Raw genomic sequence first — 23,321 nt, forward strand, 5'->3', positions numbered from 1 at the left:
GCCAAATACATACTAGGCGAGGCACATGGCAACACCTATAAGCATGGAACATGCAAAGAGTCGTGTTCGAAACAAAAATATGTAGCATCATCATCACCATCACCATTATTGTTAGTACTATTATTATTATTATATTATAATAACTATAAATATATTATAAATTCAAGTATTGTGCTGAATACAATAGACATATGTAAATGCAGAATGTAAAAAAGAGACGTGCATTTCAAATTACTACCGTTGTACCTCACAACTGGTATCTATGTGACTATTTTTTTTTTATCATAATAATAAGTTGGTATTGAACATTAATGAAATACAAATATCCAGTATAAACTTTCCTCTTGGTTGTGTGCTTGTTTCCAGAATGGAGCTGATTATTTCTGTTTACTAAAACATAAAATAGGGTCAGTTGAACATTGATAGATTACAACAACAACAATTTTAGCAATGAGGACAAGAACAACCACCTCAATATCTTGAATTTTTTTTTTTTTATGATTGATGATTCCAGATTATTCATTACATGCAGGCTACAGATTAAATCAATGATCACAAGAGCAGCATACAGCAAACTTGGTTACTTACACAAATTCGCCATTTCATCTTCATCCCATAGTCAGCAAACACTAACTGCAACAAGGATGTAATACCCACTAAAGGGAGCATTCAGTTCTACATGATTTCTCGCAATTCAAGTATAGCATTGTTTATTTCTTCTTTTCTTTCATAACCTTTTGTTTTTTTTTTAACTGTATATTACTGTGCAGGTACATATTCCTTGAGCAGAGGTAAGGAAATAGACTGAAGTCTGGCACTCCCAAGGGATTGGCTACCCAAGCTCGTGTTGTTCCAGAAACAGCCTTTGCATTTCCTGTAGCTCTGCTATTATCATCACTATAGAAACAAAAAAAAAAAAAATCAAACTGGTAATGGGTTCACATCTATTTTATTCCTCTTGAACACCTCATTCCATATGGCCTGTCTGAACATGAATGTCTTTGGTCTCAGCACTCTAGTTGGGGCAACATTTTCATTCTATAATTGAAGTGAAGTGTTATAATTATGCAGTACAGTCCATCTAATTCATAGTACCATATGCCCTCCCATCGATCATTGGGTAAACCCGAAGAGCTTAGAGCCTACATGAAATGTTTCCATAAAAGAAATAAACAGAAAACAAAAATTGTCTAACAAGTATTGATAGTAACTTACCCAATCCAAAATGGCCAGATGGACCCTCATCACATATGTATTGTCACCAAAATTGATTCTCTTCGGGGCATATATAAGGACCACCACATGAAAGGTTTCAATGTAAAAGGTGTCACGGCACTGTAGAAAGTAAAGAGTCAACACGTACTTTTCACTGTGCGATTGGCATGTTCCTTGTCTTATAAATTTGTTCGACACAACAATATACACAACGGTACACTTGGTCGAGTTTAAAATGTCATTTGCTTTTGTCCATGCCCACTAACCAGAAGATAATCAGAAGGGTTCTTGTAGATGGTGAATGTGAATGAATACATCCCGTTAATGTGAGTAAATATATTCGTGAATACGAAATACGTCGTTAAATGTGAATTAATATATTTCTTGAATATAAATTTAGTTGTTGAATGTGAATAAATATATTCGTGAATAATAATAATAACATTAAATGTGAATGAATATAAACTTTGTGAATTTTGCACCATTTCGCCAACCATAAATTATAGCTAGTCAAGGGCTAGAGAAAGGAGGTGAAATAATACCGAACAATGCCGTGAACCAAAGCTAACGATGGCTATAGAAAGGAGGCGAAAGTACCCGACAAATTGATTCAGAAGACTGCCGAACTCCCCATGGCCAAGTTCAAAATTCGCGCGAACGTGATGCTGTGCAGCCGTGCAAGAAAATTCAAAAGTCACCTGATTTGGTCAGGTGATGAACATGAGAGAAATCAAACGTACCCGAGTGTTTTAGAGAAATTGCAAAACAGTAAACGTAGCGGAAAGAAGTGGTTGATTCGTTGATCTATCGAAAATATAACTTCAGTTTAGTCTTCACAACTTTTGCTGCAAGTTTCTGCCTGGAAGATTTACACTGGCCGAACTGAATTGCCAACTTGCGGTAAGTGACTTTTGTTGTTGCGTTTGGTATGAAAATTAACAAGTTTCCTCGGCGATATAAGCTTATTTTCAATTGGAACCATTAAAAGTCTTCTTTATTTGAAGCCATGCTGTAAGAGATTTTAAAAATTGCATCGTTTTAATTTCGCTCGTCTCTAAACAATAACACGTGGATCGCTTTGGAGGTTGCTGTAATGAGTAACCAAATTATGTTTTCTATCGATTTTCGTCGTCAATTTAAGCTTATAACCTCACATCTAAAAATAAGCTTAACCAAAATCGTACTTGTAAACACGGCCGGGCGAGTTTTGAAGTTTTCTCTGATTTAGTTAGCACTGCCGCTTCGTAGACTGCTAAAATTTGTTCTTCTGTTGTTGAAAACTGAACCAAGAAAGGTCTACAAACCATTTTAAGCCGAAGCGAACAGGATTTGCTAAATTTACTTTTGTTCCTATGTGAATATTTGCATATTGTGATTACAAAGTATGGAGATTTCCTCGTTTTGTTAGTTCAATTTATTCGGTTTGGCGAAATGCTTTTGTGAATTCCGAGGTTAAATTGGTTGAAGACTGGTAAAGGTACTGCCAATAAAATGACTGCATAGCTAAATTAAGCCGTCGGCAAAAATACAGACTCTCAGTAATATTCAAATTTAAGCGTGAATAATTTTTCAACTTTAACACCGCAAACTTAAACGAATTTTCTTTATCCTCTCTTTTATTCGGTCACCGTTCATTGAAAAGGGATTTGCTGTTGATACTCGAGCTCAGATATAGTGATATGCATCTTGTGTTTATAATGTAGATTTCCTCGTTTTATTTTGTTGTCTGTCCAATTAGTTCGGTTTGGTGAAATACTTATATAGTCCAAAATGTCGAGTAGACGATTATGCATGGTAATCCTGTCTGCAAATAAAGCTCTGCTTTGATTTTGATGGGCTATTTCATGTTATTTGTGCCATTGCTTTTGGTTGGGGGTACATGGACCGTATTTTGTTAATAAGAGGTTATTCCCCAATGCGGTATTTACACTTAATATGGAAATGTTCCAAAAAAGTGAGATAGTACTAATTGACTCGGTAAATTGAACAGTGTAATAGGAGTTCTTGCCCTAACCATTTCTCAGTAATAAGAATAACTTTTACATACATATATACACAATTTAGTTGGAGAGAGCGCTCTCCTATCTCCACTCTCTCTCTCTTTGCTTTCTTCTTCACACTAATTTTTTATTTACTAACTTATTAAATGAATGTCACTGACTGTTTTCTTTGTTGTGCATGCATACTGGTCGAAGAAAGTTTCAGTTTCTTCCTGGCTGTACAGTTTCCTTTCTCCTGTCCAGTACCAATTTGTTTGTGATATAACTTCGTGAATTCTCTATTCTCCTTAAATTTTATCTCATCAGGTTGATAGAATGCACTCTCAGAGTGTTCCATCATTGTCTTCAGTCGCTACAATTTTCCGGAAAAAAGCAATAGTTTTCTTAATTTCCTTTTACTTTGTGTTAGGACTTTTTAGCATGCCTGTAATTGGCCCATGGGCATCACGGGAGAATAATTTTCAAGTAAAGAATTACATTCGTTTTAGTGTTGAGTATTTTAAATTGTTATGAATTAGGCATTTCTTTTTATTTTTTATATTTTTTATTTTAGTCGCATGCAATGTTTTATGGTTTTACCGAGGTATACCATGTAAATGTAAATAATGCACTGGAATTGGCGAATCAGAGTGTGCATTATATCGGCTTTAAACACAAACCACATATTATAAATGATTCATATGTAAATGATATTTTTATTACAGAGAACTGGACAGGGCAAGAACTTCTCCTTCTTTTGTGAATTTATATATTAATTCCTCTCAGTGCTGTCAAAATGTCTCAGGAACCTTCATTTCTGATAATCTATTATTTTCCACCATACCTACAGCACAGAAGCTCACCAAATCCTAACTGATAACTAACATGTGTGTATCTCTAGCCTTTGCTGTGTGCTACATGTATATTCTGTTATCCTGCCTTAACTGCTAGGAAAAATTTTGGCAGAGCTGTTTCAACAGTTTCACTTAAATTGATTTCCAGTAACAGCGCTACATGTAGCAGTGTTATTGAGTGTGAACTTTATGGAGGATTTTAAATTTTTATTTTTTTATGATTACAGACGACAACAAAATATACATGTGTATACATAACCTGATGTTGGTGTTGGTTACAAACCATAGTTCATAATAGTCATCCTATTACAGGTAAGGGGGAAAAGTTCAGAGAGTTTAGACCATTTCTTCCCCCAGCACACCTTCTGTCTATAGGTGCAATAATTGAGAGGTTATATATATGTACGAAGAGTAATGTAAAGTTACTGTATAAACTTAGCATTAAAATCTGACATTCTAATGCCTCCTTTGCTAAAATTAGTCATGATTTAATTGTTATCACTCCCTGTGAATTCATAGAGATTCCTGAGGCAAATTATAACTTAATGTGGAAGTCCTGTCTTCAAGTGAGGGAACATGACACAAAAGAGTTACAATGAAAGTAAAGAGAATTGTGAATGTTGATATGGTGTACATTATACATCATGTAAAGGTATTTGGTGAGTGCCAAAGGCATAACATTTCATGTATTGCTTTTTCAGGGCAAATTATATAACAGTGACGTTTTAAAAGGTGTGATCAGAAAAATAATGAGTACATTGTTCAGGCAGCATCAGTTTATGGGCAGCATATGCAGACAGTAAGAGGAACGGTAAGCACTACCATGTAAGTTAGTTTTATGCTTATGACTTCTTGTTCTTGAATTTTGTGTCATTTCATCACAAGAATAGGTAACGAAAGATGCAATAGTTGTTGCAATATATTTTTGAAGGAAAACTTATAAGTCTGCTTATGCTGGATAACAGCCATGTGTAAACTGAATGTGAAGCAAACAATATGTTAAATATGGGGCAACCCTAAAACCCAGAAACTGGAATCCGGAATCTGGAACCAAAAACCAGAATCCAGAAACTGGAAACCGGAATCCGCAAATCAAAGAAAATAAGTTCTTCAAATACATGAAAATTGTTTTGCTTAGCTTTTCGACTGTAAAAAGTAAGCTGCCAAGTAAAAAGGACCTCAAACTTAACCTTTTTTGAAACAAAAATTCCCTGTCTGTTGAAATTGTGCAACCGTTATTTTTAGTGAGGGCTATGATTATGAGAATCTCAGTAAAGTGCATCTTAATTTTATTCCAAGCACCTCGAGAGTGTCTAAAATAAGCTTGCTGGTAATTGCCATTTTGTTTAATAAGTGATCTTCAATTTACCGGAAGTATAAATTTATCCTTTCTGTCTAGTACATACTGAACAAGATAGAAAATGTCATAGAGAACAGGATATCCATCAGTGGCAGCCCCCTGTACATTGACGGTCACGCCCCCCAATTTCGAAGTCCAAGGGCTAACCCGTCTGGTCTAAATATGAAATTTGATTTTTCCAACAGATACGAGACCAATTCCAGATTAACACGATTTCCACACTGATACTGTGACAAATCAGCATTTCATATTCTTGGCGGCCATCATATTAAAACAATTTGTAGAAATGTTGCACACTTACTTCTCTCTGCTTCTCACTTGCTGACAGATCAGACCACATGCTGTTCAAAGATGCTAAAAGACTGCCAGAAACTCACTGCAATAGCCTATAATAGCTTGTTGTTAATGTGCTGCTCACCAGTCTTCTCAGAGCAATTTGATCTAGACAAGAACCAGGCTCTCACCAGGGCCAGCTTGAACAAAAGATGGGTAACTTGGCAAAGCTGCATGAAGGCTCTTGGTGACATGCCAATGCAGAAAAACACTAGACACCTATTTAGCCTGCTCAGACAATAGAGACAGATACTAGAGCCTGCTCGCAGGCCATGAGTAACTCTATCCACCCAAAAAATCAGTAACTCTGACTGGATAGTGATGTACTGAATGAATAGCTTTATGCAGCTTTTGAACAATGGGGCCAGATATATAGCTAAGGGTTGTTCAGAACTAGTCAATAATTTTTTAGCAATTACAGTCTGTGGCTGAAGTAAAGCCAAGAAAATAAATAACAACAAAATTATTTTTGCTCATATTTATTTATTAGACATTGCTGAAGTGAATTATTTCTGTCATCATTCATAATATCTGGATTCCAGATTCTGGTTTTTGGTTCTGGATTCTGGATTCCAGATTCTGGATTCCGGATTTCGGTTTCCAAATTCAGTGTTTTAGGGTTGCCCCAGATGATGTATGTGCATATGTTAATCTTGAATAATCTGAAATTTCAGAGAGTTTAAAAATATCATATCATATCTGTGATGGTTCTGAGGTGGAGGGCTGTTACATGTACATGTAAATGTCTCATGTACGATTTTTCACTCATTATGATTCAGGTGCAAATAGTTTCTGTATCTGTTGATGTGCAACAATCTACACCAATATTTCAACCTAATAATGTACAGTGTATATTAATTAACCAAATTATGCTGTTTGTTTTTAGTTGGCCAGTGTTACTACATAGTAATTTGATGTTGAAGTGCACAAATTTACAAACATGCCCAGTGTCAACTTGTCAAATACATGTATATGAACTGGCCAGACAGTGTAGATTACAAAATTCTCTGAAAGGTAAGATGTTTCTTAAACATTATTACGTAATTAATGATTTCTCAGACATTGTTTTCTTCAAGAAAAGATTCATACCCCACATGGAGGTTTTTTCTCTATTAGAGCTCTTGATTCCTGATACTTTAATTTGGAATTTCTAAAGACTGGCCGTGAATGGGTGTTGGGTGTGAATATCTTCTGGAACTGCACATTCATTCATTGAGTAAGCAAGAACATCAGTATTTATCCTGACAAACTCTGATTTTCTTCTGGAAGCTGAACTCATATACAGTTGTACAGTTATATGTACAACCAAACAGCCTGGATGACCCTGTGATTGGGACTGTGCACATTGTTGTAACCCTCAATGTTCCAGTTGCTTGTTTGAAGCAAATTGCATTTGCTCTCGAAAGCAAGTGGCGAAGTTCATAACAGTTATGTAAGTTTGCTTTGTATCTCAGGGCAGAGCCTGCCACAGTGAAAGTTGGAGTACCAACCCCTAGCATTTGACTCACTACTAACACTCAGTAAACAGCTAACAATGAAGTACACTGTATATCAAAGAAAGGAATTACATGCCTGTTCCTGTCAGTCAATATATGAACAGGTTACAGATGGGGAGCCTGTATTAAAACATCAAAGATGTTCAAAGCAACCATGGCCTGGTGAGATATTTCTGAGGTAATATAAATTTAAGGTCCTTATGATTGCTTATAGGCATTGATTTTTATTGTAAACAATATCTTACTGAGTGTATTTTTCTTGTGTGCTAATTGTTGGAGAACACAGAGGTCACTGTTATGACAGAGATATTAATTTGTGAAAAGTTCTATAAACAAATGCATCTGGGAACAAATTAATTTATCATGGATGCAGCTTCTGAGAGATCCCCAATATTTATGAAACATACACTGTTCATACAGTACATGTAAAAGAGTTTAGTAATTCATTACTTATGATTGTAATGCTTTGTTTGGTTTCTCTGTATTTACAGACAACTTGATGGGATTATAAATTCTGCACCAAGTTCATTGAATAAACGGACTTGGAGGTTCAGTTCTGCAACCCATCCTGTTTGTAGTAATATCATAGCTGCAACATTGTGACAGATACACTGCATTACATTATTAAGAAACACATATTAACTAATTATTTTTAAGTGCCTGTTAATTTAATCAGTTTTTCTTAGAGATAATTTACTCATGGTTTATTTAAATAATTGGCTTTTTGGCTTTAAAATGATATTTATTGAGCTTTTAAATCAATTTTGTGATAATCTGCATTGGACATGGCATAAATTGATATTTTGGCAACACGAAATGGAGAACTGGGTCTTAAGCAAAGTTGCAGGATTAGCATTTTTGTAGAAAGAAAGGGTTGAGAAATTTGTGACATTCTACAGACAGCCTTGCCATTCCCAATGTCCGATAAGGTTAATTTGTTCCATTCTGTTGTAGAAATAGTGTTCTCTAATTTATAAATTATTTCAATCTGTTGTTTAAACGATTGCCTTATGACCCCATGTCTGGCTTTGGTGCATGTAGGATATTGATGTATTTTTTATCCATTTTGCTGTAAATTATCTTAACTCATGTGTCAATCAAAACATATCTTGGATATGCTGGGCTCTTCTGACAAATGTACCTATGCCTCATAACCTTTGAGTGCATTTGGTTGTGTAGTGCAGACAAAATACATGTACATAATATAACTTCCTCTTAGCTCACTGATAATTCTTGGTATAATTTAATCATAGCAAAATTAATCAATGGAACCCAATCGCAGCTCTTGTAGTCGACAATGCCAGTCGAGAAAAAGAACAAATCACATTGAAATTGAATAATAAAATTATTATTAGAAGCCTATGCAAGTATTCATGATCAGCAAAAAAAAAAATATCGTAATATTCATGCAAGGGTGATTTTGCTTATTGCAAACCCTTCCAGCAGGAGGAGACTCCATACAATAGTGAAGATGGCTGAATGTATCTTTGGGGACAAGTTAGAAAACAAAACTTTCCAACTTTTCACATATGTATACTGTTTTGGTATTTTTGTGAGATTTCATTTGGTAGAGATTCAGGGACTGAGTATATTGTAACCACTGCATTTCAATCAGTCCTCACAACAAAAAAATGTGTAAACTTCTTTTGTGTGGGAGTCCCCATGTTAACTAAGGAAGAATATAATGATTAATGACAATGCCTTGTCTTTCTGAATAAGGTAGGAAAGAACAAGAAATGCCACCAAAAAGCACAGAAGACAGTTCTGTTATGTGATCAAGATTTTTGGTAGCTTCCCAGAAATCCTTGAAATCGTGGCTCTATATTTCATAATCACACCATCTTACACCTCGATCTGCTGATGTAATACTAGTTCCGGCTGAAACTATTAAATCATTCGCAATTTACCTCATACATGTTGGATTATTTTTATTAGTAACAACATTCCGAAAAATAACTGAGGAGCTCCGCTTTTAGGCTGGCCTAAATCTATATATTAGCTCAGTTGGTAGAGCATCGCACCGGTATCGCGGAGGTCACGGCTTCGAATCCCGTTGAAGCCCTGATTTTTTTTTTTTTTTTTTCAGGCTTCTTCTTTCCAATTGCTTAAATTGGAAAATTTACTGCGATGATCATTCTTCACTTTCATCTACAACCGCAGTTCATATATGATTTATTTCATATAAACTTCACATCATTTCACTCCTCACGGGAAGATACGAACTCAAGAAATTGACCTCGCTCCCAATGTGTGGCTTCATAGCTCAGTTGGTAGAGCATCGCACCGGTATCGCGGAGGTCACGGGTTCGAATCCCGTTGAAGCCCTGATTTTTTTTCAGGCTTCTTCTTTCCAATTGCTTAAATTGGAAAATTTATTGCGATGATCATTCTTCACTTTGATTGTATTGTTAGAGAAGTTATTAAAGGTCCAAAACTGATGTACATTTCTAACATATATTTGTCATTTATATAATTCTGCAATATCAAAAGACAATAAAAACATTAAAATCAATGAGCCGATATTTTCAACCAGCAGAAGGTGTTACACAATGATGTTAAGTATTTTACATTGTGGCGGGCGGTCAGAACTTGTCTTGATAAAAACCACATTTCATATACAGTGTTTTCTTAAGATAAATTTTGAATAAACCACGAGAAAAACATGTATCACTGGAAAAGTTGAAAATTTACAGAGTATGTAAATAACATGTAATTAACATGTAAATAATCAAAAAAAGACTGTAAAGAATGATTTACATGATTTTTCCCCTTTTACATGTTTTGGAGGTTTCATGTAAATAACATGTAAATATTTTAAGTGAAACATGTAAATGATGAAGAAAACACTGTAAATGTTTCAAAGCAAAGGGCTAAGATCATGTAAATAACATGTAAACTGTTCGTGCAAATACTGTAAATAGCCTGTAAATTTCTTGTGATTCAACCTGGAAACCCGTAAATAACATGTAAATTTAATACAAGGAGGGTGCCATAATACTGTAAATAACATGTAAATAAAAAAGGGAAGGCTGTAAACAACATGTAAATAAAAAAAGGGAGGCTATAAATAACATGGAAAATGAAAACAGGAGCCTGTAAATAACATGTAAATCGAAGAAGGGAGCCTGTAAATAACATGTAAATCGAGAAAGGGAGCCTGTAAATAACGTGTAAATTGAAAAAGGGAGTCTGTAAATAACATGGAAATCAAAAAAGGAGCCCATAAAGAACATGTAAATCGAAAAAGGGAGCCTGTAAATAACATGTAAATCAAAAAAGGGAGCCTGTAAATAACATGTAAATCGAAAAAGGGAGCCTGTAAATAACATGTAAATCGAAGGAGGGAGCCTGTAAATAACATGTAAATCGAAAAAGGGAGCCTGTAAATAACATGTAAATCGAAAAAGGGAGCCTGTAAATAACATGTAAATCGAAAAAGGGAGCCTGTAAATAACATGGAAATCGAAAAGGGGAGCCTGTAAAGAGCATGTAAATGGAAAAAGGGAGCCTGTAAATAACATGGAAATAGAAAAAGGGAACCTGTAAATAACATGTAAACTGAAAAGGGGAGCCTGTAAATAACCTGTAAATTGAAAAAGGGAGCCTGCAAATAACCTGTAAATTGAAAAAGGGAGCCTGTAAATAACATGAAAATCGAAAAAGGGAGGCAGAAACCCTGTGCAATAAATGATGTGTAAATAATCACTTGAGGAAAAATGCATGGAATGTACTGTTTTATTGTAATCAAATCTGTTGACCTTAATTATAATAGTAGAAAATATGCAAATTTATACAGAATCAGAAATTTATTGCAATCAGAAAAAACTCAGTAAAATTCAAATAGTTTTTATATGCCATGAATAAGGTTTACAGTGTATACATTGCAACAAATAAAACATGTTTTCTTTTCTATCTATTCATAACAAGACGACTTAAATGTAATTTTGTGCATGGCCAAAATATTTTAAAATACCATGACTGAGCTCCTTTAACCAAATTCAAGCACTTTTCAAGAAGACTACTAAAATTCAAGACCTTTTCAAGATTGTGCGAAACCATGTCATATTCAGCCCTATTTAATTCATAAATAATAAAATGATTAAGAACTATACTGTTGTCAGCTACAACTAGTAAAAATTTTGCAATTTAGGTGTATTACTAAATTAAAATTGTTTGTGAATGGATACCTCTCTTAAATATATACTAAATCCACAAAGTAAAATGTAACGTAATGATAATACCTTTGTCATAAAATGAATGAATAAACTGTTTTTTCTTACTAAGTAATTAATGTAGGATTAAATTAGCCTTAACAATGAAAAATGGGGGAGGCACGATGGCCTCGTAGTTACATGTAGTGCGCTCAACTCCTGATCAAGCGATCCGGGTTCAAGCTCTAGGCGGGTACATTCTGTTGTGTTGTTGGGCAACACACTTTATTCTGTGTCTCTCCACCCAGGTGTATAAGTGGGTAGCAGCGAATTTAATGGTTGGGTAACCCTGCAGTGGACTGGCATCTCATCCAGGGGGAGTAGAAATAGTCCTAGTCGCTTCCTGCTACAGAAAGCGGGATAAGCTCCAGCCTGTTGGGCCATGTGGCTCGTATGCAGACTTTACCTTTACCTTATTATGAAAATTACTGCAATGTAAGTGTGAAGTATTGATCAACTTTTTTCATAGAGTGAATTGTTCTTGTTTGAAATAACAGAAAATAGGGAGAAAAAACATTTACCACAAGATAGAGATTGACATTTTAAATTCATCATAAAAACATTCATGCCAAAGGAATACTACATTGCATAACATAAAACAAGGCTTGTGACATCTTTTAGGCTATGTTTACAAAGTCACAGTTTCCTTCTTTTTCCAAAACTGTACGGAATCCAAACAGTACAAACATTTTGGACCCCTGACAAAACGTTCACTGTAAACAATATTCAAAATTTTACTTTTTCTTTTTGTGATAAAAAACTGTACTGTAAAAAAAAAATTCATAGGGGCCTGTTAAAATTGAAAGGCCTATCAGTACCATAGTTCCCATAACACATCATGGTACTACATGTATGTAAACATAGCCTTTTCTTTTTATGATGAAATCTTATAGCTGTTGTATTGAACAATAAGTATCAACCTAGTAATCTAAGATATTTAAATTTGATGTTAATTCACTAACACAGGTACAGTGTAAGTGATACTTCAAAGCATTAAAAAATGTTTAAAGTGGTTGAATTTATGCCAGAAAGCTGCCAGAGCATATCAAAGTGTTGAAGGTCACCATGTTAGACTGTAATGCACCAGGGACCCATTTCTTGAAGGTCCCAAAAAGTTTTCGCACCCAGAAAGCCATACCAAAATCTGAAATCTTATGCTTACAGAGCTGTTTTAATCGCTTATTCTCAATATGAACAGAGGTTTCCTTCACACAAGAAGTTTCAGGCATATACAGCTCTTAGTTTTTAGACACAGCTCAATTAAAGATGGCTTTGTGGGCCCGAAAAGTTTCCAGGGCCTTCAAGAAATGGGCCTTGGACCCCTTATAGAGTCATAAGTACTGTAGACTTCTCAGTGGCTGATTTTTTCCTGATCAAGCATCAATGCCAAGGAGTATGCATGTATTGACCACTCTCAATTTTACTTCATCCTACAAGTAACATAAAACATTTCGTTAAATAAGATAAGTTATGTCTGAATATGAATCAGCAAATTCTGTGTATGATATCAATCAGTGAATTTTACATTGGAGTTATTATTTTGTTTCTTATCATTCCAATTTATACTGTGACCTTTGAAATCAGACTGTAGCCAGTCATGTTGACTGGCCAAAGTAATTTTAGCTCGGTCATGTCTCGTTTCTGACCGGTCAGGATATTTATGCAAAAATCAAGTACATGTAATGTGAGCCAAATTAAACCCACAAATATAGTTTATTTGTTCCAGTCACTGCTAGACCGTTTAAAAATTGGCTTAATATTAACCCCAGTCACTCGAATGGCATTCCTATCGATCTTGAACGCATGATAAACAGCAAGCGAATGGTCTTTAGCCATTCGAACAGATACATGTATGCATTGGTGTATGTTTTCATTAGAGGTCATAATAAAAAAGAGATTAAAAACTCTCAGATTTACAGTTGGGGATTTGATTGTTTATTCAAGAATGAACAACGTGACCGTCTCAACATGACATGACTGGTCAACATGACTGGCGAGTGAAGTTTTTGGCCAGTCAAGTGACCATTCTGGCCAGACATTGCCCGTTGACCGGCCATTATTTTGAGCCCTGAATATTCATCAATCAAACAGATCTTAATCTACATTTGTAGCTACTGTGTGACAAAAACTTTGCATCTCTGATTGGAAGGCACTGAATGTCAGAGGATGTAGAAGAGCTAAACTCAAAATGTGTGGCAGTAAATATTCAATGTTCACTATCTTCTACATTGTAATATTCATGCACAATAAATCAAACTCCTATCAAACAATGTTTAAATAATAAGTCAAGTTATTTGCAGGCACAATTTGATTGTTTCTTACATGTACTTATGCTCTATTGGTGGACAAAGGTACAGCTGATGTCATAAATGTTTGTTTTTGTTTCTTTGTTATGTATTATGAAGCAGATAGATTCTACGTTGTCGCGCATCTGTTCAGTAATAGATGGCAGAAGACATCAAAATGTGGTAAGAACATCAGTGACACACGCCTGAAAAATTCACAGATTCTGTGACACACTCTGGTAATGGCTTATGTGAATATTTTTTGTTTTTACCACATTTTGGTGTTATCTGTGATCTACTCAGGGCAGGAAAAAACCAGATCTGATTTACTCAGCCAAGTAAATTTTGCTCTTGGGCAAGTGAAAATAGAAGTTCAGTGGCCCAGTGGGCAAGTGAAATTACAATGTAGCCTCAGTAGTCTTGTGAGTCTGACTAAAAATGCAAGCTTGATAAATGATAATTTCCAGTCATTCCATTTCAAAACTTAAGACCTAAAGATTAGTTAATTATTAGGTTGAAAGCAAGAATTAGTTAGGAATCCGAGCGTACTTCATTCGCATTTGTCCTCTGATTTCCTTACTGGCCACCACACTGGCAACTAATATTTAAATGGGGGCAAGCGAAAACTGAAATTGACTGGCCCACTGGGCAAGTGACTTACAATTTTTTTTCCTGCCCTGCTACAGATGAATGAACAGATGCATGACACATGAAACCTGCATGTATTTGGTAAGAGCCCAATTTCGTACAAGTAAAATGTACAGCTGTAACAGGTCTCTAAAATGCTGTCTGGTCATCCCAGGGTAAGGCAATCGATTGAAATTGATCCATAAATTGATATAAATCAATAAATTGAAATTAATGTAAGTGTTATCAGTGCTATCAATCAACTGAAAGAAATTCATACTCACATGCTAGAGAAGTTTCAAGTTATCAATTTGATTTTACCAAATTTATCAGTCATTAGAGAATCAATTGAAAGTTGGCCTCTCTTTGTTAGTTCACATAAACTGTAGAAAAATTGTGTCCCTCAACACAATGTTTGATTGTAACTTTTTTATGTAGATTTCAAAGGCACTACCAAAGACCCCTAAAACATAGTCCCCAATACATGTATGCCAGCAAAATATTCTGTTTACAAGATACAATGTTATGTTTTTATGCAATTGTATTCATGATTTCATATTTCACTTTATATCTTTTGTTCATTTCTTTCTTATTAAATGTTGCTTAAAAGATAAGCTGGTATCAGCAAAATTGATAATGCTTATTGAAAATTTGATCACAATCGATTACTCATGACAAATCCTTTTATTGATTTCTGATATCATTGACTAATTCCTATTGATTGTTATGAAATAATCGATTGACTATACTATGTCGTCCAAGACAAGTAGATTTTCCTGCCTGGGCAAGTTACTCTTCCTTTTTTTTTCAAGTCCTGTGTAGTTTTCATGACAGTTTGAGGTACATGTATACCTCTTTATAAAGTATCGTCGTGTTTTTTTTGTGAAAGAAAATTTCACAACATTTAACTTACTATCAGCACCAGTGGGTGCAATGTCCATGTACAGTTGTGTAGCATATTGTAACTTGCATGTAGGTACAACTGTAGACACTTGAGTAACTTCAGAATACTTACACTAGCATAAGAGAAATTTCTCTGCTGAAGATGGCACATTACATTTTAGCTTACTAGCATTCACATCAGAGGGCAACATAACCTTACAAGAGAATGCATCAGAAGGAATCATAAGGTGCATATAAGCCAATAACAAATGTCACATGCTCTTACTCGGTTATCGAGAACAGATAATAACAGATAATAAAGCCCTTTATGCACAGCAGGTAAACATCAACAAAGTCGATTCCACAAGCAATGTAACTTCTCCTTGATAATGACACATTCACAACCAAAGACAAAACGAAATGTATACGTATCTTGACGTTACTTTACTCTACTCGTTCAATTTATGCAAGACTTGCTTACCTGTTGTTGTTGTTGCCTGTAATCGCTATCTTCAGCTTCTGGGTAACGGAAAACTTTGCCTTGAAACTGTGCACGATGACGAAGCGAAGGTAGAGTGGATTTTGGCCCGCTGAAACAGAGCTCGAGTTCGATGCAAGTTCCAACGAACTGCCGAACATGGCGGGAGAACCGAGAGGACCTGGTACCTAACATGAAGACCGCTGATTCCTGTTTGTTGGAGATCGGGCAATCACAAGGCTGGTACGCTCTTATAAAGGGACTGGGATAACAGTGACGGCAATGAAAGCACAGAACGGTAGAAATCACACAAAAAAACCAAAACAAAACAAAAAAACAAAATGTCATTTTGGGTACCGAAAAAAAGTCAGCTATCGTTTTCGGAAAGGCGATAAGTCCTAACGTTTTCGGGAAATGGACAAAAAAGCCCTAATAAGTACGAGATACACAAGCTCCTCTAGAATAACCGAACAGATATATTTTTTTTTGCGCTACCTAAAATTAACCTACAGAGCTTTGAAAGTACACCAGATAGCCTAAAACAGCGTTTCAAAGCATTCGAGAGAAAACGGTCGTTGGGCCGGCCGTGTCCCTTATGGTTCCCTGCCTAACCTAACTCGCGTCAGTTCAAACTCGGTCACCGGGGCTCTTTCCGTATTGAACTCACACAACACGTGACGCTTTCATGGTCCTTCATGAATAAATACGTACGTGTCCGAGAATTAATTTTTCCCTTTTCTAGAGGCGTAAGCTTGGGACGCCTGCATGTGCAGTAACAATTCTAGTTTTATTTTGTCGTTGTGGATGCGCGGAAAGTTCACAAGAAGACAGCTTCGTGCGGTGTCGATCAATGCAGCGATTTAGTTTGGTGCATACCCTCTAACCCAACTTCAATTTAAAGCACACTATAGCACACGCTTGGATTTTAGAGAAGTTCAAATGCTTCAACGTAAAAGGCACCTTAATGGAGGCTTCACGGTAGGTTTACGGAGCTTTAGGGCGGTGTTACGTTTTAACTTTACGCGCCTTTAAAAGGTCCCACTTATATGTTCTCGGTTACCCGTGACAACCCTTCCTCTCTCTCCCCCCGTCCCCCAAGTTTAACCTGGCCGGGGTAACTTTTCATTTATTTCTTTGCAAAATCCAACCAACCGTTTACAAGAGGATAGCGAACCTGTCGGTAACTTGGAATTTACATCATTTCAACAGTCTCCGTTGGTTGAACCATTACACCAGAGTTATATTAAATAAGCCCACTTTTCCGTTACATGGTTTTTGCAGGGTTTAGGCAGGCCTTCTCTTAAATTTAGATCTTTTTTTTCTAAGAGTCTCCATTTTACATTAACGTGGTTTTAACAGTTTTTCGAAAAGCCCCCATTAGCTCATTTAAATTGTTTTCACAGCCTTTGCAAGGTCCCCGTTTTTAATTTACATGTTTTTAACAGGCTATTTACAGTCCCCCACTGCACCCGTGCAACTTCTAGGTTTTCCATTTACATGGTTTTTACATGTTTCTTACAGGCTCCCTTTCTTTCATTTACATTGTTTTTACATGTTTCTTACAGGCCCCCTTTTTTCATTTACATGGTTTTTACATGTTTCTTACAGGCCCCCTTTTTTCATTTACATGGTTTTTACATGTTTCTTACAGGCCCCCTTTTTTCATTTACATGGTTTTTACATGTTTCTTACAGGCCCCCTTTTTTCATTTACATGGTTTTTACATGTTTCTTACCGGCCGCCTTTTTTCATTTACATGGTTTTTACATCTTTCTTACAGGCCCCCTTTTTTCATTTACATGGTTTTTACAGGGTTACAAACATAACATTTCCAGACTTTTTACAGCATTCGCTTGAATTATTTACATGTTTCTTACATGGTTTAGCAAAGCAATTTACATGTTTTTTACAAAGGCAGATACTGTAAAAGTGTGTAAAATATTTTACAGGTTTTTACATGTTCTTCAAATGATCATTGTCGACAAAGACAATGTAAATCACTATTTACAGAACATTTACATGTTGTACTAAAAGCTGTAAATTTCCTGTAAATTTATTTTACAAAACCCTAACATGTAAATTGTAATTTACAAAGAATGTAAATCAATATTTACATGCTGTAAATTAAAATTGACATGTCCATGTAAATTTTCAACTTTTCCAGTGTATTTCAAACAAATCATTCTAATTCTTACCAGTGTCGGATACAATGGGCTTCATTCATGGGACTCGGCCGAAGCCTTTTCCTGTAAGTTGCACTTGTAAATATGGATCGCCATCGGTTACATCCATAAACGACTCCGGGGTCTCTAGCACGACATGAACTAAACCGCCCTCAACTCCTTTTTTGCGTGTAACGTTGATCCCCAATAAAAGCTGCTTGTACAGCTATTCAAGTAAGGACCCTGGCTCGGTCCTGCCAGTAAGCGAGTTAAACAGAGAGGTAGACAAAGCACAACTAGTAAGCCTAAATCGGACTCATCCACGCAACATCGACGATGCATGATCGGGAAGGACCTACGGATTTTGCTGAGGCCATTTGCTGTGAAACTAAAACATCTTTCCCTTTTCACAAATTCAAAATGGCTGCCTGCTGTGTTTCCCTAAATTTGTCGATGTAAGAGAGCTCTCAAACACACTTTAAAGCAAAAAAGAAAACCCATTAGAACTTCCATTAGAACTAACATCCACCATGTTGGATACACAAAACACTTCAACTGCTCACTCTCAGTTTCTATCAGCTTCAATGGCGAGTGTGAAGCCCCAAAGCAACTATTAGCTGGGAAATACCTATCGCAAGCACTCCCGCTGGGGAAAATAGCAGAATAATGAGCATAAATTAGCATTCGCGTAAATGTCTTTGTGTAAGCAATAAAGCCTACATCATCGGGAAGAAAGAAAATAATTTAGAAGGAGTATTTGACACTTTATTTATGTTCTCTTTTTGGTTTTAGACGATACTTCTTGCTTCGAGAAAACACTCTTTGATAATATTTCACCACAGTCTCAGCAAATCGAGTTGCACCTCATAATTGCAAACCGACTATTCGATATGTGATCATTGTTCAATCGGGCTCGTTTTTTGGCTATAATGTGTCTAATTGGGCTAGGTTTTTAAGCCACCACTTTATAAAACGCCTTGGAAAATTGAGTAGTTTCACTAAAATTTGAACTAATTAGCATGTTCCGGACACTTGACACTTTTAGCGCAAACACGTAATTAAGCCGAAAACGCAGGTTTTGGATGAAATTATTGCGCTAAACTCTGCTGCACAGCTTAAAAAGGATGACTTACTTTTACATGCCGTCCAGCTATGCTCCATTTTATGTTGCGGTCCAGATTCTGTAAGGATCAGTTCATTCGGTCAAGGGTCACGACTTGAAGCACACAAGGTAACGTCAGTCCGTGACGCTCCTTTACAATTGGCTTTAACGCACAGCAATGGAAATGAAATTTTCAAGATCAGGAAATGCATTATTGTCCCACAACAAATATATTTCATCAATCCTTACAATTTGTGGCCTCTCGGGAAACTCGAATTTAATGTGCTTTTGCACTCTACTTGTTCGATGGCGGCTATTTCTTCTATTTCAATGGCGGCTATTACAAGGTGTGGAAATACCGTGATGAATGATTCGATTTAGCGACCCGGGCGCTTATTTACTTTTGGTACCGTCAAGGGAGGGCGCTTATTTCCTTTTTGAGAAACAACGGAATGTTCAAAACGGATCGACTTGTTGTCCCTGGATCCCTCTTGGCCAGAACGACCAGCCGAGCAATCGCCGCAAACTTTGACGTAGAGATCATTCTTGTGAAGGAATTATGCACTCACATGGCCATAGTAGTTGAGAAACTCAGACGAAGACCAGCACCGTTTGTAATGCGGCATGGGAGGTGAATCTCCGTTGATACAAACTCTGACAGCGCTGTTTTGTTTTTAATGTTATCATCTTAGAAAAGGGGCGCTTATAAGAATGGAGGCAGGGGCGTTTTTAAGAATGGGGTAGCTTATTGGAATGGAGGCGCTTATTGGAATAGGGGCGCTTATTAATAAAAACACATTCGAAGGGGAGGGACGCTTTTTCGAAAGGAGGTGCTTATTGGAAGGAGGCGTAATCTCTTGGTTTATGTCGTTAAGTTGCTAGGGAAAGGCTTTAACGTAACCGGAACATCATTTCGTTCGTGATCAATCAATCAATCGATCGATCGAAAGATTGATCAATCAATCAATCAATCAATCAATCAATCAATCAATCAATCAATCGCTTTATTAACGTGGTATTAAAATGGGCCTTTACCCTGGAGCTTGTCAATGGCAGTTTATCGTACCCTTCCTATGTTATTTGTATTTTGCGGTCTCAGTGTGACCGCGCCATCTTTATGCTTAAATCCAAAAATTATTGACATGATACGATGACCACATTACAAAGCGAGAAAGCATTTATGGTGGACAGCAGCTACACTTCTTCACAAAATCTTCAATTCGACTCAGGTAGACTTGTGTCTTGAAATATCTCGACACAGCTAAGCAAAGGAACCATTTTCAATAACTCCGGCAGTTCGTATCGGAACCGCAATGGCCGCCAACAATGGCACGAAACGAACATGTACTGCTCTCCATGACGCTCCTATTCCAAGACGGACGATTAAATTACGCCAAAAATAGATCTATTGATCAAGAGTTGCTGATTTCACCTTTTTTTTTCCATGCAAGGAGCCGGTCAAGCATTGTAATGAGAGCGCTGACCAATTCACTGAATTAGAAACTCTGGAAATAGTATTCATTTGAGATTCAGGAAATGGGTGGTTAAATATTTAGGAAAATATTCAGCACATAGTTATTATGAGCTGTTACCTTTCTGTACAAGATTCCCATTAGACACGGCGAACGTGGGGCAAGGACGACCCAGTCCTCCAATCCCCCCCCCCCCACCCCCTTTAATTCCGCATTTTTTTTCGTTCCTTCTAAAACATCTGTTCCTTGCTAAACATCAGACATGTAGTGATTATTGTATATAGGCCAAACTCTTTTCTGGCACTTCTCTTCGTGATATTTTCCGTGAAAACTAAAGCTAATTCGATTTTGTATTTCAATTTGAATGTTTACACAGGTGTAATGATGCACTGATTTTCTGAGATGAAAGTATATTTGGGCTGCGAATTTCCTGCCTTATGCCTTTTTCAACCCGGATTCAAAGATCAGTAATCGGCTAGTTTGATATTTCTTTTAATGCATAAAAGTACACCCATGTCTGTATAGTGCTAACGGGCTTATAGACATATTTCGGGAAACCTGGTCACAGGCTAAGGCCATCGCCAAATTGTTTGGCTTCCCATCGCCCTAGCGAAAGGCTATTTTTTGGATAAATTTAGAATAAAAAACTTTTTAGGCGCATAGCCTTCTGCTTTTTTCTGGTGTTGCTATGTTTAGTACCTTTCATAAACATCTTCAAGTGACTCTGACATCTAAATCAGATCTCATAACGACGTCTTCGAACACCTGTGAGAGTGAGAGTGGCAAAATGGAACTCATGGCCGTGAAAATATAATCACGGTTCGCTTGAAATAATTTATTTGCTAATTTTTCAAATTTTTCTTAGGAATTGCATGTCATTTCGTGCATCAGCTAACAAACACTTTACACGTGGAAAAATCATTGATCCCGACATGCGTTAAAGGGTGAATAAAAAGGTCGTGATACTGGCTCTATAGTTATTTCTGAAAGGCTTACGGATATATTCAGGAACTTTACACAGTTAATGTTTTCATAAGAGAGCATTCATGTCAGGTTCAAGGGATCCAAGATTCTGTTTTAAGATTCAAGATTCTGTTTATTTGCCATTTTACCTAATATATGAAGAGGTTTTTACCGAATGGGCAAAATGGGTATGGTAATTTTTATCAGTCGAACTTAAAATCAAACTTTGTTTTAAACAAAATAATGAGTAACATACTGTTGCACAGTAGGCTGTGTTCAGCCGTCCGCTCTCCTGAAGAAGAACTAATACTGTAGAGGGGCGTCTGTGGGTTACTGTTCATAATAGGTTCTCTCGTGTAATTAACATTGCTCATCCATAAAAACATTTCAGTTTCACAACATCTGACTTGCCAAGTGGAAACAAAAACGAAATTCTTGTGTTCACGTGGTTTTGTCAAAAGGCCGTTTATGTCATTTGAGTATATTCACAGATATTCACGCAAGAATTGCTCAACTAGAAACTGAAATAATAGTGAGTTATCTCCCTTGCGACTAGAGGAAAAAATCTTTTACGACGTGTTACATCTTTTCCTATCTGACATGCTTTAAAGACAGACGGGGCAATTTTAGAAGAACTTAGCTTGCGAGCAGGCTCACCTTTGAATCACGCGCACGAGCGGCGAAGAACAACGCGATCCGGCGGGAAGGAGTCTGGTGAAGAGGCGCAAAGAAAGTGAGCTCACTTTCTTGTCCCGCGGCTACGCCGCGCGCGCTTGTGCTCCAACCACGAGAGCCTGCTCGCAGGTTAAGAAGAACTTAGCTGATGTCGCTCGATCTTTTGTAATTGTTCATGCGAATTATCAAGATACGAGAGAATGTGAATTTATTATTCATGTCAGTCACTTCAGAATAAACTTTCCACGATGCGATCGATGACATTCTTCCTCATTTCCATTGTAACAGACCACGACATCACAGAATCAAACAGCTTCGAGTTAGCCATAAGTCTTCGTTTTCGGTTTTAATGAATGTCACAGTTCCACATTATTCTCAACTGAGAGGGTAAACCATACCATTTTAGCTAATTACTACAGTAGGTTCCCTTTGAAAAGTGAAAAGTACGAATTGCAGATTCGGGTGTTTCCAGAAATTCCAAGAAAACAGATAATCATAAAATGCGCTTCAAGAAATTAGTTTAGAAATACTATGAAGTTCCCAGAGGAAGCACCCGCCATTACCTTATTTAAAATCTCCCGCATCTCACCTCCCGAGGAGGCGTAGGGTATTTTCACGCATGCTTGATGAGTACGCCTTGAAATGCCCTAAAAACTAAAGCAATTCCGATTTCATTCGTCGCTATGCTCAGTGCCTCCCTCCCCTAGTATGGCAACTTGGTACACGCGACTGTAAATTATTTGATGCGCCTTTCGAAATTTGAACGAGGTTTTACTGGAGCTACTGTCAATCAAGCTATATCAGAACGATTAAATTTAAGTTTCATCGGCACGTAATGCTGCTTCTACAAAACATCAACCAACTGTTGTTGTTTTTCCTTGTACAATAAGGCTAGTATAAATATAAACATTTGTTTGTAGTAGAGAGTTGTTTTCGTTACGGGATAGAGTGAAGTTCTACTGACACAATTTTTTCCCACCATCATTACGGTGTGTGCGATTCACTGCAGTCCATTCTTACACAAAGTTTCGGCAGGAATATAAAGCATGTGCTAGAGCAGGTCAGTAATAGATTTCTAGCAGATTACCTCTGGGAGGAAATTTTATTCTTGGACCTACCGGCCTATTGGAGGAGGTTTTTGTAGTATCCGGAATATTTAATGGCAAATGTTATCATTAGAAGACGGTATTTCATGGCAAGGGAAATCCCAGCGTTCTGATTGGTTCT

General features: G+C 36.7%; 4 long non-coding RNA genes across 6 annotated transcripts in view; 2 read left to right on the forward strand and 2 right to left on the reverse strand.

Annotated features, from left to right (window-relative positions):
- The window catches only part of LOC149107918 (uncharacterized), a 2,036-nt gene extending 521 nt beyond the window's left edge, over positions 1-1,515 (reverse strand). Inside the window, exons 1-4 of the long non-coding RNA XR_016209133.1 lie at positions 1,482-1,515; positions 1,216-1,335; positions 589-1,038; positions 1-390 (exon numbers count right to left, since the gene is read on the reverse strand). The exon at positions 1-390 is cut by the window's left edge and continues 521 nt beyond it. This is a non-coding gene — a long non-coding RNA (uncharacterized LOC149107918). The remainder of the gene's footprint in view (positions 391-588; positions 1,039-1,215; positions 1,336-1,481) is intronic.
- On the forward strand, positions 1,516-9,143 carry LOC149107919 (uncharacterized). Its single transcript, XR_016209137.1, has 5 exons — positions 1,516-2,115; positions 4,276-4,360; positions 4,750-6,755; positions 7,196-7,399; positions 7,729-9,143. It is a non-coding gene; the product is annotated as an uncharacterized LOC149107919 (long non-coding RNA).
- A 1,811-nt stretch (positions 9,144-10,954) lies between these two features.
- On the reverse strand, positions 10,955-16,746 carry LOC149107920 (uncharacterized). 3 transcript variants are annotated; one of them, XR_016209129.1, is made up of 2 exons: positions 15,376-16,746; positions 10,955-12,878 (listed from the first exon to the last, which is right to left on the reverse strand). It is a non-coding gene; the product is annotated as an uncharacterized LOC149107920 (long non-coding RNA). The 3 variants fall into 3 exon arrangements; XR_016209128.1 differs by having other exon boundaries at positions 15,724-16,068; XR_016209130.1 differs by lacking the exon at positions 10,955-12,878 and having other exon boundaries at positions 14,958-15,457; positions 15,724-16,746.
- LOC149107921 (uncharacterized) lies at positions 12,877-14,604 on the forward strand. The gene is made up of 2 exons (XR_016209146.1): positions 12,877-13,916; positions 14,420-14,604. It is a non-coding gene; the product is annotated as an uncharacterized LOC149107921 (long non-coding RNA).
- Positions 16,747-23,321: the final 6,575 nt, after the last annotated feature.

This window comes from Orbicella faveolata, unplaced genomic scaffold, assembly GCF_042242905.1.
Source record: "Orbicella faveolata isolate gen_17 unplaced genomic scaffold, um_ofav_v1 contig_26, whole genome shotgun sequence".
Classification (NCBI taxonomy): domain Eukaryota; kingdom Metazoa; phylum Cnidaria; class Anthozoa; order Scleractinia; family Merulinidae; genus Orbicella; species Orbicella faveolata.